Here is a 13413-nt window from a genome sequence, read left to right as displayed (position 1 = left end):
ATAATCATAAATAAAGACGAGTCTGTCAAAACCCTTGGGTTACAAAGGGACCCCAAAAGGGATGGGTTTACCTTTGTTTTTTTTTTTAGAGCGCATTACAAAACGTCTAATTTTGTCGCAATTGGCAAGAATCTTCGATCCACTGGGATGGCTTACACCAGTCACGCTGCAAGGAAAATGCTTCATTCAAGAGCTATGGAAACTACCGCTAACTTGGGACGAAGAACTGGAGCCTAGTCTCGTCAATTACTGGCAAGAATACGCAATTGCTAGCAGCGAAAAGCAAAGTAAACCCAATAAAAAACAAGAAGACAATCCCCAAATTGGAACTATGTGCAGCCCACATACTATGCAAACTATTAGATAAAGTTCAAGCATTAGTAGGAAATCACATCAAAACGCTAGCATGGAGTGATTCACAAATTGCGCTTGCTTGGATAAAAAACAAGCGTAGTAAAGATAAGTTTGTCAAAACTAGAGTAGACGAGATAAACAAAAGACTGCCGAACGTCGAATGGAAATACGTCAAATCAGCAGACAACCCAGCAGATGTTGCCTCAAGAGGAATTGCCCCGGAACACTTAGCAGCATGCGACATATGGTGGAAAGGGCCTGAGTGGTTGACAAAACAACCACATCAGTGGCCACAACTTGAAGTGCCAGAAACTGTTATAGTAGCAACTAAAACAACAAAAGAAAATTACCTGAGCCCACTATTGACAAAGTACTCATCAATAAATAAGCTAATAAGTGTGATGGCTTACATATTACGATTTAATGCCAAATCAAGAGGAAAGAAGCATCAGCCGACACACCTAACAGTCGAAGAACTAAGGCAAGCCAAAACACTCATCATAAAATTGAAACAACAGCTTGATTTTGGGCAAGAGATAAATTTACTCAAAGCGAGGAAACCACTGGAAGCTAAGAGTAAATTACAAGCGCTCAACCCATTTCTGGATGGTGACGGGGTCTTACGTGTGGGAGGCCGCCTCCAAAGTGCATTGGTGCCATATAATGTGAAGCACCCAATTATTGTTGGAAAATCACATTTTTCTTGGCTAATTATAAACCAAGCACATAAGGAGTATACTCTTTCCCTTTCTCCTGGAACTTCTTCTTTGGACCTTTTTCTAGTGCAATCGCTGTACATCCAAACACTCTCAAGTGCTTGACAACTGGCTTCAGCCCTGTAAACGCCTCGAAAGGTGTTATGCCATCCAGAGCTTTCGTTGGTGATCGGTTTCTTAGATATGCAGCGCACGCGACTGCCTCCGCCCAGAAACTCTCGTTTAATGCTGCACTATTAAGCATTACTCTGGCAATCTCAACCAGTGTCCGGTTGCAGCGCTCTGCAACACCATTTTGCTGCGGGGTGTATGGTGCAGTCAGCTGTTTAATACCAGCCAATCTAATATACTCGTCAAAATCTTTGTTGACATACTCTGTACCATTGTCACTTCTAATGGTTTTCACTTTCAGACCTTTCTGACGCTCTAACATCGTTACATGCTCTTTAAATATCTTGGTCACCTCAGATTTCTGCTTCATAAAGTAAACATGAATGTAACGGCTCTTATCGTCAATCATTGTGAGAAAGTATCTGGCGCCGCCATTCGATACTTGCCTTATAGGTCCACACACGTCACTATGTATCAACTCACATATTTCTTTTGCTCTATTCTTTGAATCTTCAAATGGTTTAGCGTGACATTTACTTTTTAAGCAACTTATGCAATCAAAATTTTCAATGACAGAGCTTACTGCCAATCCACGCACCATTTCTTTACTTTTCAGCTCCCGAAGACTCTGCACATTTAAATGGCCGTATCGTGCATGCCACTTCTTGATATCATCAGCATTTTTTGATAAACATAACTTTTCAGTATTTTTTGTTTCACACAGAAACAGTCCGCTGATCCTCTTGGCAATTAATATAATTATGTTCTCGCTGTCAACAATTTTGCAGGAAACGGAATTAAATTTAACAGAGCATCCATTGCCAACTGCCTTTCCAACTGATATGAAATTACATTGTAGCCCTGGTATATATAATACGTCTTTTAAAGTAATTTCAAAGCCACACAGCCTTTTGATAACTACTGTGCCTCTGCCACAAGCCGTCGTAAAGTTATTTCAGGCCAATTCGATACTTTCATTGTGTTGCTCAAAGTTATCGAATAAATCACGACGTGCACCCATATGCGATGTTGCTCCGCTATCGATAACGCAAATTTTTCGCCTCTCGTTCTCCTCTGACAATTTTCACTTTATGCTGCTGAAGCTCGGCAACTCAGCACGAGCCTCTAATGCAACAACAAAGTTCTCGAACGATGGTGGTAGACTTGCCAGAAGCATGATGACAATGAGCTCTTCTTGTAACGTAATTCCAATCGCTGATAGATTTTCAACAATGTTTGAAAATTCCATGATGTACGTTTGCAGATTTTCTCCTTCTGCCATTCTCTTGTTTAAAAGCTGTTTAAACAATGTTACTCTCCGCACGGGTCCAGATGATCGATGTAGCTTTTTCAGTTCGTTCCATACATCTTTAGCGTAAATGCATCTCTTCACGTAGTTTACTTGCGACGCACTCATCGACAAAATTAGCACTGCCTTAGCTTTGTCGCTTTCGCGTTTCCATGGCTTAAACGCATCACTCGTTTCATCTTCTGGCTTCACATACTCATTTGAAACCACGGCCCATAAGTTTTGATGAACCAAAACACTTTCTACCATGACACTCCAACAGTCATAGTTGGTGTCATCTAGTTTTTCTATATTGTACATAGAACTCATTTTTTCAGTTTTTTAACTTTTCTGCTTGCAATGTCCGTTATGCACAGAAACTTCTCGAGCTCACTTTTTTCCCTCTGCTTTACACTATTTCTTTGCACACACACATAAGCCCTGGGCCCATAACCTGTTGGCGAGTATTGGTGCGCTAGTGGATAAGCAGAACTGCAACGTTTGGTTGTTCAAGTGAGACTGAATTTATTATGCTTCTTAACATCTAAGTACATGATAGCGTTGCCACTATGCAATATTAGAATTGCCATATCAACAGTATTAAGCAATATTTGCCATTTAGATCTGCTAGAATGTTGTCCATAACTCTTTGGAACGTAGCAGGAGCGTTAGTAAGGCCGAAAGGCATTCTAACGAACTCGAAATGACCGTCAACGGTAGAGAAAGCTGTTTTATCTAAATCTTTTGGGTGCATTTCTATTTGATGATATCCGCTGGCTAAATCTAGAGCAGTAAAGTACTTTGCTCTACCAATTCTATCTAGAACATCGTTGATGTTGGGCATAGGATATCTAGCCTTGACTGTTTTCTCATTTAGTAAATAACTAATCTCTACATAGCAATATTAGATATATCTTTCTTTATTGCTACTAGAAAAGTTGGAGAGCTCCAGGGTGAAAAGCTGTGTTTAATAATGTTATGGTCAAGGAGTTGTTGGATCTGGGCGTTAATCTCTTTCTTTTCTTTGATACTGTATCGGAATGGTTTTGTATGTATTGGGATTTGGTCGGTAGATTTAATTTGGTGTTTCACCAGATTAATGAATGTTAGGGCTTTTCCTTCTCTATAGAAGATATTTGGGAATTTAGAACAAAGTTTCTTGAGTTCGTTGGTCTCTTCCTTATTTGTTTAAGTGGTTCGTCTGAATAATTGGTTCTGGTCTTGGATACTGTGATTGTATTCACTTCAAGGTAATCATCTTCCTCGTATTTATGGACTTCTAATGGTGAGTCGAGACCAAACTTCTGTTTTTGGTTGGAAAAATTGTTTATTTCCATTAGACTGATATTGTTGTTTGCTGTGTAAAGACCGCCGGTTATGAATATTTCTTTAGAGATTGAGGTAGGTTCGAAATAGAATGTGCCGCTTTTTAAATTTACCGCTATCGGAATGATTTTCTTTTCTATTTTCCCTTCTAATTCGATTTGTATATTGAATGTCCAAGTTATTTATGGATGTCTATTCCGATGAGTCCATCGAAGTAGTCGTGAAAGTTGAACAATAGTAATGGATACGAAGTAAAATCGGAGAATTCTTTAAAGAGTAGTAAATTTGTTACTTTGTGTAAGGGATGTGTATTTAACACTGTTTTTATATTGATCGGCCTCTGTAAACTGATTTGATTTTCTTGAGCTATTAGTTTTGGATTGATAAAAGAAAATGTTGCTCCTGTGTCTATAAGGAATTTCCAAGGTTCGGTTGGTTTAAAATGTAATACGATAAATGGAAGAGGTGATCCTACGTTTCTACTGATTAGGTATCCTGATTGTTGTTTGAGGCTTTTTCCCGAAAATTTGCTTCTTCGCTGTAGTTATGTAATTCTGGTTCTGATGTCAAATTGTGCATCTGTCCTCTGTTTTGGGGGCTTGAGTATTTACTCTTATTTTCATATTTCCTATTTACCTCTTTATGCATGATAGCCGGAAGATTATTCTTTTGTCTTTTGTAGTTATCTCTGTCGTATTTCTGCAGCAAGTCTGTACTAGTACTCACGACATGTTAGCCCCGTCCGCTCAAACCGCTATAGATTTCGTTTAGTCTGCTTTTTCGATCTTTTGTTTGATGTTTAGTGTACGTAAAGCTTAGACATGTCTGTGCAACAAGTCGTATGTCGTCCAATAGGTCGCATTGACAAAATGGCTCGGCCGACAAGTTTGAGTTTGAGTACACAAGTTTGCCCTAAACTTAACCTCACGTTGGTCATGTCTGTTCATACCATTTGTATGAGTTCCGTTCCGTGCACTCTTTCGTTTCGTGATATGTTAGTGAACGTAATGTTTAGACATGTCTGTGCAACAAGTCGTATGTCGTCTAATAAGTTTGTGCAAACCTCAAATCATGTTGCTTACGTGCTGCTCATATGCCCCGAGTCAACGACGTCTCACAACATGTTAATGCGAACGGAATCTTCGACTTGTTACCATACCAAACTGGATTTTTTTTTAAATTTATTGTTTTTATACTCATTCACGAAGTGAATTAGTATATTGGTTTTGTGCAATGTCCGTCTTGCTGTCCGTCCGTCTGTCCGTCCGTCCGTCTGTCCGTCTGTCCGTATGAACGCAGTTCATTTCGCCGCTATTGAAGCTAGAGACTTGAAATTTGGAACACATACTCGTGTATAACTCCGATTTATAAAGTGTTAAAATTTTCCCGATCCGCCCACTAGGGGCGTGGCAAATCGGAAAGTGCATTTTCCGATATACCAGAAATCATGTTAGTTGAAGAGCTAGAAAGCTCACGTGCGTGCATTTTTTTACGTTCTAGCTTTAGAACTTTATGAGATACAGTTTTATCTGATTTGCCACGCCCCCAATGGGCGTAGATATATCCACCATAGCTTTTTGGACTTGGGGGGTCAACGCGGATCTACATACCAAATTTCAACTTTCTAGCTCTTTAACTAACATGATTTCTGGTATATCGGAAAATGCATTTTCCGATTTGCCACGCCCCTGGTGGGCGGATCGGGAAAATCTTAACACTTTATAAATCGGAGTTATACACTAGTATGTGTTCCAAATTTATGTATTTAGGTTTAATAGCGGCGAAATGAACTGCGTTCATACACACAGACGGACAGACGGACGGACGGACAGACGGACGGACAGCAAGACATTTACTTCAATTACTTCATTATAACTACTTAACTACTTTATAGTTAAAACTAATACTTTTTTTGGCCACCGTTGACATCTATGACGGCTCCCAAGCTTCTGTTCATCGATTGGACCAGGTTTCTGACATATTCCACTGGAATATTTAACCATTCCTCCAAAACCATAGTTCTTAGCTCAGTTTTATTCTTTGGATGCCTCTCGCCGGTCCTATTCTTCAGATAAGCCCACAAATTCTCAATGGGGCTTAAGTACGGGCTATGACCTTGCGTATCCAACACATTTTTACAGTTATAAAGTAGCCAGCACCTCACAATATTTGCCTTATGGCTCGAGTTGAAGCCCGCAACAGGAAGGCCTCGTCTATTATCACACATGGCAGACCGAATTATGCTCAGAAAAACCAACCAAAAAGCTTGCCAGTGAACTGAAGGAGAAGTGTGGCATAACCATTTTCCGGAACAAAGTCAGAAAAACACTAAGACGTAACGATCTCTCGTCTCGAGCAGCCCAGAAAAAAACACTGATGTCGCTCAAATGCGTCTAACGTTTGCTAAAATACACGGAAATCGGCCCGATTCATATCGGGATGATGTAATACTTTTCGATGAATCCAAAATGATGCTATATTATATCAATGCTCCAACTAGATTGTAGCGCAAGCTCCTAAAAACCCTCGGGAAGAAAAATATAATATAAACTAAAATGTTTAGAAAGCTTTCGGTAATAATCTGGGGGTGCATCCCAAGCAAAGTAGTTAAATATCTATGTTTTATTGAGAGCACCATGGATGCTGGACATTAATTGGACATTTTGCGCCCACATTTAGTAACCAGTGGCAACAAATTTGGGTTATTTGTCAATGGCAAACCAACTTTTAGGTTTTATTAGGACAATGATTCCAAACATAAGGCAAATATTGTGAGGTGCTGGCCTTACATATTTTTCTTTCTTTTATATATATATATATATATATATCTATTAAAATTATTCAATTTTTTTTTTTTTTTTGTGGGTACTTTTTCTATTTGCTTTTCTTTCTTTTTTTATACCCTGAACCCATTGAAAATGGGAAATCAGGGTATAATGGTTTTGTTAAAATGTATGTAACAGGCAGAAGGAGGTGTGGCAGACCCCACAAAGTATATATATTCTTAATCAGGGCAACGAGCTGAGTCGATTTAGCCCTGTCCGTCTGTCTGTCCGTCCGTCCGTCCGTCCGTCCGTCCGTCTGTCCGTATGTTTGAACGCGTCGATTTCAGAAGATACAAGAGCTAGAGACTTCAACTTTTTTTTTTAAATGTCCGTATATATCACGCGGATATCGAGTTTATTACTAAAAAACGATAACTCATTCCGATACTTTTTTATCGATAAAAAACCTTATCGAAGATCACTAAAAAAATTTTATCTCCTACATCTTTCAAGCTAGAGTCTCCAAATTTAAAATGTATATTAAGATGTATTTTACACAATTTCGGTTTTTGTTAAAATTTACCCCCACCCCTAAATCCACCCCCTCACCCTCATCTTTGTAAAAGTCGTATATCAAATACTAGAGACTTGTCCTTTGGTATACACATATATTTAAACATTATAATTATGTTCTGAAAGTTTCATTACGATCGTACGTCTAGAAATCAAATTATTCAACAAATAAGGTCTCATAATATTGCCACACTGCAGCGCAACCCAAGCGCAATCGCCTGTATATGCGTGTGTGTGTGCGTGTGTTGGTTTGTGTGTGTATGTGTGTGTGTGTGTGCGTGTGTGTGCGCTAATTATTATTGAAATACCAGTTCCTTGTAGGGTTCAGGGGATGTCGTAGTCGAGCAGTCTCGACCAGAGCTTTCTTAGTTGTTTTTTTTTTTTTTTTTTTTTTTTTTTTTTTTTGAGAAAAAAACAAGTAAGAAAGTTGCAGTCGGGCGCTACCGACTGCGGAATACTCATTCACAGTCCCTTTGTAAATTTAATTTAATTTGGTTTAAAATAAAATTAGTACAAAACAATTATGCTTTTTGATTATATTGTAGCTTTTGGTAATTTTTATCGAGTAATCGATAATTATTAAATTGATCGTGCACTTTTTGAGTACAAATGTATGGTAATTTTCGTTGATAGCTTTCGGTCACACCTATTGCAGATTCTTTAGCGTTTGCTTACATTACAAAAGCGCGCTTTTTAGTATTCTAAGAATTGCGATTGATTTCTGGATTTTCTAGCTGTTGTTGTAGTTTTGTCAGATGACGCTCTGTTATTAGCTTATTGTATTTTAGCTACCAGTCTGTAAAGCAAAGCAATAACGTGGGCGCTAAAGGCGTCGCAAGTTATGTTACAGCGGCGGAGGTTCAAGTCCCCATTAAGGTTGTGTTTTTTTTTTCATACATATTTCGTTTTTTATAAAATAGATATTTTATTCTTTTTTCTAATTGAACAATTTTATAAGTTTAAATTTGTTTCTTCTTAAAAAGCCCTCATATATGTATGTATGTACGCATATATGCATGTATATGTATGTACATAAGTCTGCACGCATATGTAGCATCAAGCATTCCAGCCTTTCTTATGCACGCGCTCATTTGTATGTGTGTATGTATGTAATGCAAATTTATCATCCTCTACTCTGGCTCTTCTTTTCTATATTGCGTCATAACAAGAATCTCATTTTTGGATTTCATTTTAATTATGTTTGTTCACAGTAGGCGGTAGCGCTGTCGACAAAGTCGCCGGCTGTTGTTATTTTGACAAACATTGCTAGGGTGCGAGTTCAAATCCCGCGGAAAACTCTTTTTTGTAAATTGCAAATTTTGTTATTTTAGCTTCTTTTATATTTTTTAAATATTTAAATTTTATTTTTAAATTTTATAAAAATGTTTCCTTCCGTGTTATCAATGCCTATTAAGCCTATTTGTATATACATGTACATACATAGATAGCTCAAGCATATAAATGTCGCGATTTGATACTACAAATGCCGATTGCCACGCCCCTAGTGGCCGTAGACACCTCATTTTTGGCCAGTTCTTAGAAAGAGCTAACGGTAAAATGCAAAATTTGAATGCTTACGCTCAAAAAATGTGAAAATTACAGGGTATTTTTCGATATGCCACGCCCCCAAAGAGGCGTGACAATTATTTTTGGGGCATCGATAGAGGAGGTTACCAGTAACTCAACTATCCAAATTTGAAGCTTCTAGCTCTTAAGCTGTAGGAGTTATAAAGTTTTGCGGTTTGCCACGCCCCCTTTGGGCGGACATATATCCACTATAGCTTGTTGGACTTGGGAGGTCAACTCGCGTATATATACCAAATTTCAAGTCTCTAGCATCAATAGTGCCTAAAATATAGCCAAATTTGAAAAATCACTATATCTTCTTCCGATTTGCCACGCCCCCAGTAGGCGTAGACATATAATTTTTTAATCAGTCATTATAGAATTATAGCATTAGCTCACGTGCGAAATTTCAACGTTCTAGCTTTAGAACTTTATGAGATACAGTTTTATCTGATTTGCCACGCCCCCAATGGGCGTAGATATATCCACCATAGCTTTTTGAACTTGGGGGGTCAACGCGGATCTACATACCAAATTTCAACTTTCTAGCTCTTCAACTGATGATTTCTGGTATATCGGAAAATGCATTTTCCGATTTGCCACGCCCCTAGTGGGAGGATCGGGAAAATTTTAACACTTTATAAATCGGAGTTATACACGAGCATGTGTTCCAAATTTCAAGTCTCGAGCTTCAATAGCGGCGAAATGAACTGCGTTCATACGGACAGACGGACGGACGGACAGACGGACAGACGGACGGACAGCAAGACGGACATTGCACAAAACCAATATACTAATTCACTTCGTAAATGAGTATAAAAACGAAACAGCTTCAATGCTCACCCGTGTCTCCTCTCCACGGCTTGAGATCCGCCACATACGCCGTCCTGGTCGGCTTATCGGCCTCTGACCTGATCCGGCAGATTACTGGTGACACAAAACTGGCCACTATATAAGGGCCTCCATAGCGTGGTGCCAGTTTTGCTGCAAAACCCTCTGTGGCATTCGACAAGTGGCGTTCCTTTGCCCACACCTTGTCACCCACGGCCGGCTTCCACTGCCGCCTCCGTAGGTTATAATGCCGCGCCTGATCCTGTCCAGCTCTCTCCAGGTTTCGACGCACTATCTCAAACACTTCGCGCATCTTGTTGGCTCTCTCGACTGGGCTCTGTGCCTCCTGCCCTGTGCCGATCGTTTGCGCGTCGAACAGCGATTTGGGCAGCCTTGGCTCTCGTCCTTGGGTGATGAAGGCGGCCGAATACCCTGTGGATGCTGACACGCTGCTGTTGACCGCCAACGTCAACTCCGGCAAGGCGTCGTCCCAGCATCTCTGGTCACCTCGAGCGAACTGCGCAATCATCGTCTTCACTGATCTGTTGGCCCTCTCAGTGGGATTCTCTTGAGGTGTGTATGGTGCTGTCAACTGGTGACGCACCCCAAGCTCCTCCAGAAACAACTTGAATACCCGACTGGTGAATTGGGTGCCATTGTCAGTAATGTGCACCTTTGGCGTGCCGAACCGCGCCAAGATCCGCTCTTTTGGAGAGCCAAGCTATTCGCGTTCCGCGTTCCATCTCCGTCCATTTCGAAAAGCGATCTATGAAAACCAAAAGCATAGTGTTCCCATGCTTTGATCTCGGCAGTGCACCAAAAAAATCGGCACAAACTGTTGCCCATGGCTCCTCGGTCACCTGCGTCAGCATTTGCCCAGCAGCTTGCAGCTGGCTGGGCTTATATCGCTGACACACTTCGCAACGCTGTACGTATGTTCTCACATCCCGGTACATACCTGGCCAGTAATACCGCGCTGCCACCCGAGCGATTGTTTTTCGGCTCCCAAGGTGGCCAGCGGTGGCTGCGTCGTTATTCTCCTCCAGTACCGGTTCGCCGGCACGCACAACTTCCATGCAGCCACATCCTTTAAGTAGCTGAATAGTTCCTTTCAGCACTGTTCAGTGTCCGGCTGAACAATCCGTCAGGATTGCCCCAAGTCATAATTTTTTGCGTCCTTTTGCAAGCAAAACGGCTTCGAGAAATCAGGGCACGCCAGCACCGTCAATTTGACCTTTACCGTCTCGAACGCTCTTTGCCGCTCCTCCGTCCATTCCCACTTCGTGCTCTTTTTGAGCAGTGCATTTACCGGCGGTACCATGAAGCCACGCGCACGTATTGTCGTAACTCTTTTACGTTTTTGGGTGGCTTTAGCTCGGCGATAGCGGCCACTTTCTCTGGATCCATCCTCCGTGACTTTTTGACCCAGATACTTCAGCTCCTTCTTAAAGAAATCGCACTTGTCGATGTTGATTTTCAAGTTGGCTGCCCGCAGTCGCCGGAACACCTCTCGTAGGTTGTTCATATGCTCCTGTCGCGTCCTGCCGATGACGATGATGTCGTCCAGATAGGCGAAGGCATGGAGCATCATCTCTGGTCCGATGATCTGGTCCAACACTCGCTGGGATGTGGCCGGCGTGGAATGAAGCGCAAATAGCATCACCTTCCACTGGAACAGCCACTTTCCTGGCACCGTGAATGCCGTCAGCGGTCTGCTGGCCTTCTCCATTAGTATCTGCCAATACCCATCCTTCAGATTCAAGCTTCTGATGTACCGCGCCTTTCGCAGTTGATTCAGAATATGATGGGTATGCATCTTTAATAGATCTGCTGTTCAGCTGTCGATAATCCACACATAGCCGCCAGTTCCCATTCTTCTTGCGAACCATGACAATCGGCGCGCTATGTGGCCAGCAGCTCATCCACCTACAGGATGATCTCCGCCTGCATTTTTAGATTTTTGGGGAAGTAGCGCTGCTTTATGAGCATGTTGTACTGCATCCTGATCCGGTGCTCCGTGATCCTGGTGGTGCCTTTCACATGCTGGAACTTCTCCAGCTCATGCCTCAGAAAAGCGTCCACCTCTGGGTCTTTGTGTATAGGCGTTGGCTGCTCTATGTTCGCCTCCACGCTGGTCACAGCCACGGACAGCTTCTCCTCTGACTGTCCGCTCGACTGTGGGGTTCTTGGCTCGATCCTCAGTGTCAAGCCACCGCACTCCAGTGTGGTGCCCATGCTGGCTAAGAAATCCCAACCCAGCACCAGATCGCCGATCACTCCTGGCAGAATCAGCAACGGGATTTGGCTTTGCTGATTGCCCAGGCTGATCGTCGTCTCCAGCTGCGAGTCCACATGACTGCAACTGCCGTCCGCTAAGCGTATGCGCCGCCGTGTTGCACGCACCACGCTCACTCTTCTGAGCCTGTCAGCAAGCTTTTTACTTATAAAGCTGCTTGTGGCTCCCGTGTCGATCATGGCTTTTTGGTTGAGTGGCTCCAATGGCCACAATCGCTGTCATCTGGCTGCCTTCATCCTAAAGACGGCCCACTAGCGCCTGGGGGCTCCTGGCCGCTGCTCCCGCTCGCCCCTGGATGGCGGGTGCCGTTGTTCGTTTCCTGACTGGCAACAGGCAAACGTTCCCACCCCAATGCGCCCGCACTGCCAGCAGAAATCCAGTGCCTTGTTGCGGCACATAAAAGCGCGGTGCCCCTCCTGGCCAGACACTCGGCATGCCCTGGCTGGATTCGGGATGTGTGTCCTTGCTCCGGTTGCGCCTGTACTTGGCGCAGGAGAAGGCTTCGCCTCATCCTCCATGCGGCGATTTTCCACCTCGCCTCCAGCGTCGTCCATGGCCATAAATCGTTTCCGACCCGGCCGTGGCTGCCGCCGCAACCGCTCGCGGTCCTTCTCCAGCTCCTCGAACTCGAGGAGGCAGACTGTTATTATAGATGCGCTTTATCTCATGGTCTGCTCCGTAGCGCAGAGGCCGCATGAGAGTCTGCATCTCCACCATGTAGACCTTGAAGCTCTCGTCTCTCGTCCGGCGTTTGACGTTTTCCTCCAGCTTCTCCAGATAGCCTCTGGGCAAGAAGAACTCAAGGGAACTGCACACAAACGTCGCCCACGTCGTCCAGTGCCTGTTGTTGGCCACGTACCACTTTAATGCCATGCCCTTCAGAAGCTCTGGCATCGCCCGCGGGATCATGTCCAGATCCAGGCCATATGTGTCAGCCGACCACTCCACTTGCTCCAAGAACTCCAAAGGCTTCGTGGTGCCATCAAAGCGGAAGCTCCACTCTCGCACTTGTTTGGCCACCTTTGGATATTCTTGAGCTGTGCTGCCGAGTCCTCGTGGCCTTATTTCAGGTTGAGGGGTGGATGTGGCTCTCATCTCACCATTTATTTGTTGAAGCCCCTGCGACATTAATTAGTCGCTTGTGAATTTAGGGTTTATTGCGTAAATGTATATTCTCTTGAATAAGTTTGAAATGTACACGTCACTTAAATTTATGCTGGTTCGCTGGTTGGCCTTAGCGAAGCACACCTACTTAGCGCTGGTTCAATGCACTCCGGCTGGGAGAGTGTTGTTCTAAAACACGCTAGTTCACCGGGACGATTCGGGAAACGCCAGGACCTCGGTCTGTAAACTCTGGCGGTTCGCTCAGATAAACAGGCCTCTCCTACTATCCCACTCGCTCACAGCACAACACTAGCGTGGGAGTCCTTATTTACCACTCGCGTTGACTTTCACGGCACTCTGACTTTCACTAATCACTTTTCACTCTGATTTTTGACTCCTACTCTCACTTTTTTCAACCCTTTAATCATCTCATATGGAGCCGCCGGTGGCCTTTTAGACCCCAGCCACAGGCCCTGCTTCGGG

The 13413-nt window shown here is 43.1% G+C and overlaps 1 pseudogene; it reads right to left on the bottom strand.

The window, feature by feature from the left end:
• Positions 1 to 10619: 10619 nt before the first annotated feature.
• On the bottom strand, positions 10620 to 12921 carry LOC149090410 (uncharacterized; annotated as a pseudogene).
• Positions 12922 to 13413: the final 492 nt, after the last annotated feature.

This window comes from Drosophila navojoa, unplaced genomic scaffold (assembly GCF_054131105.1).
Source record: "Drosophila navojoa isolate 15081-1374.11 unplaced genomic scaffold, UAZ_NAV_1.0 NAV_Backbone_216, whole genome shotgun sequence".
In the NCBI taxonomy this organism is placed as follows: Eukaryota; Metazoa; Arthropoda; class Insecta; order Diptera; family Drosophilidae; genus Drosophila; species Drosophila navojoa.
The sequence above is the reverse complement of the archived record's forward strand: the minus strand, read 5'-3'. Positions and strand labels throughout refer to the sequence as shown.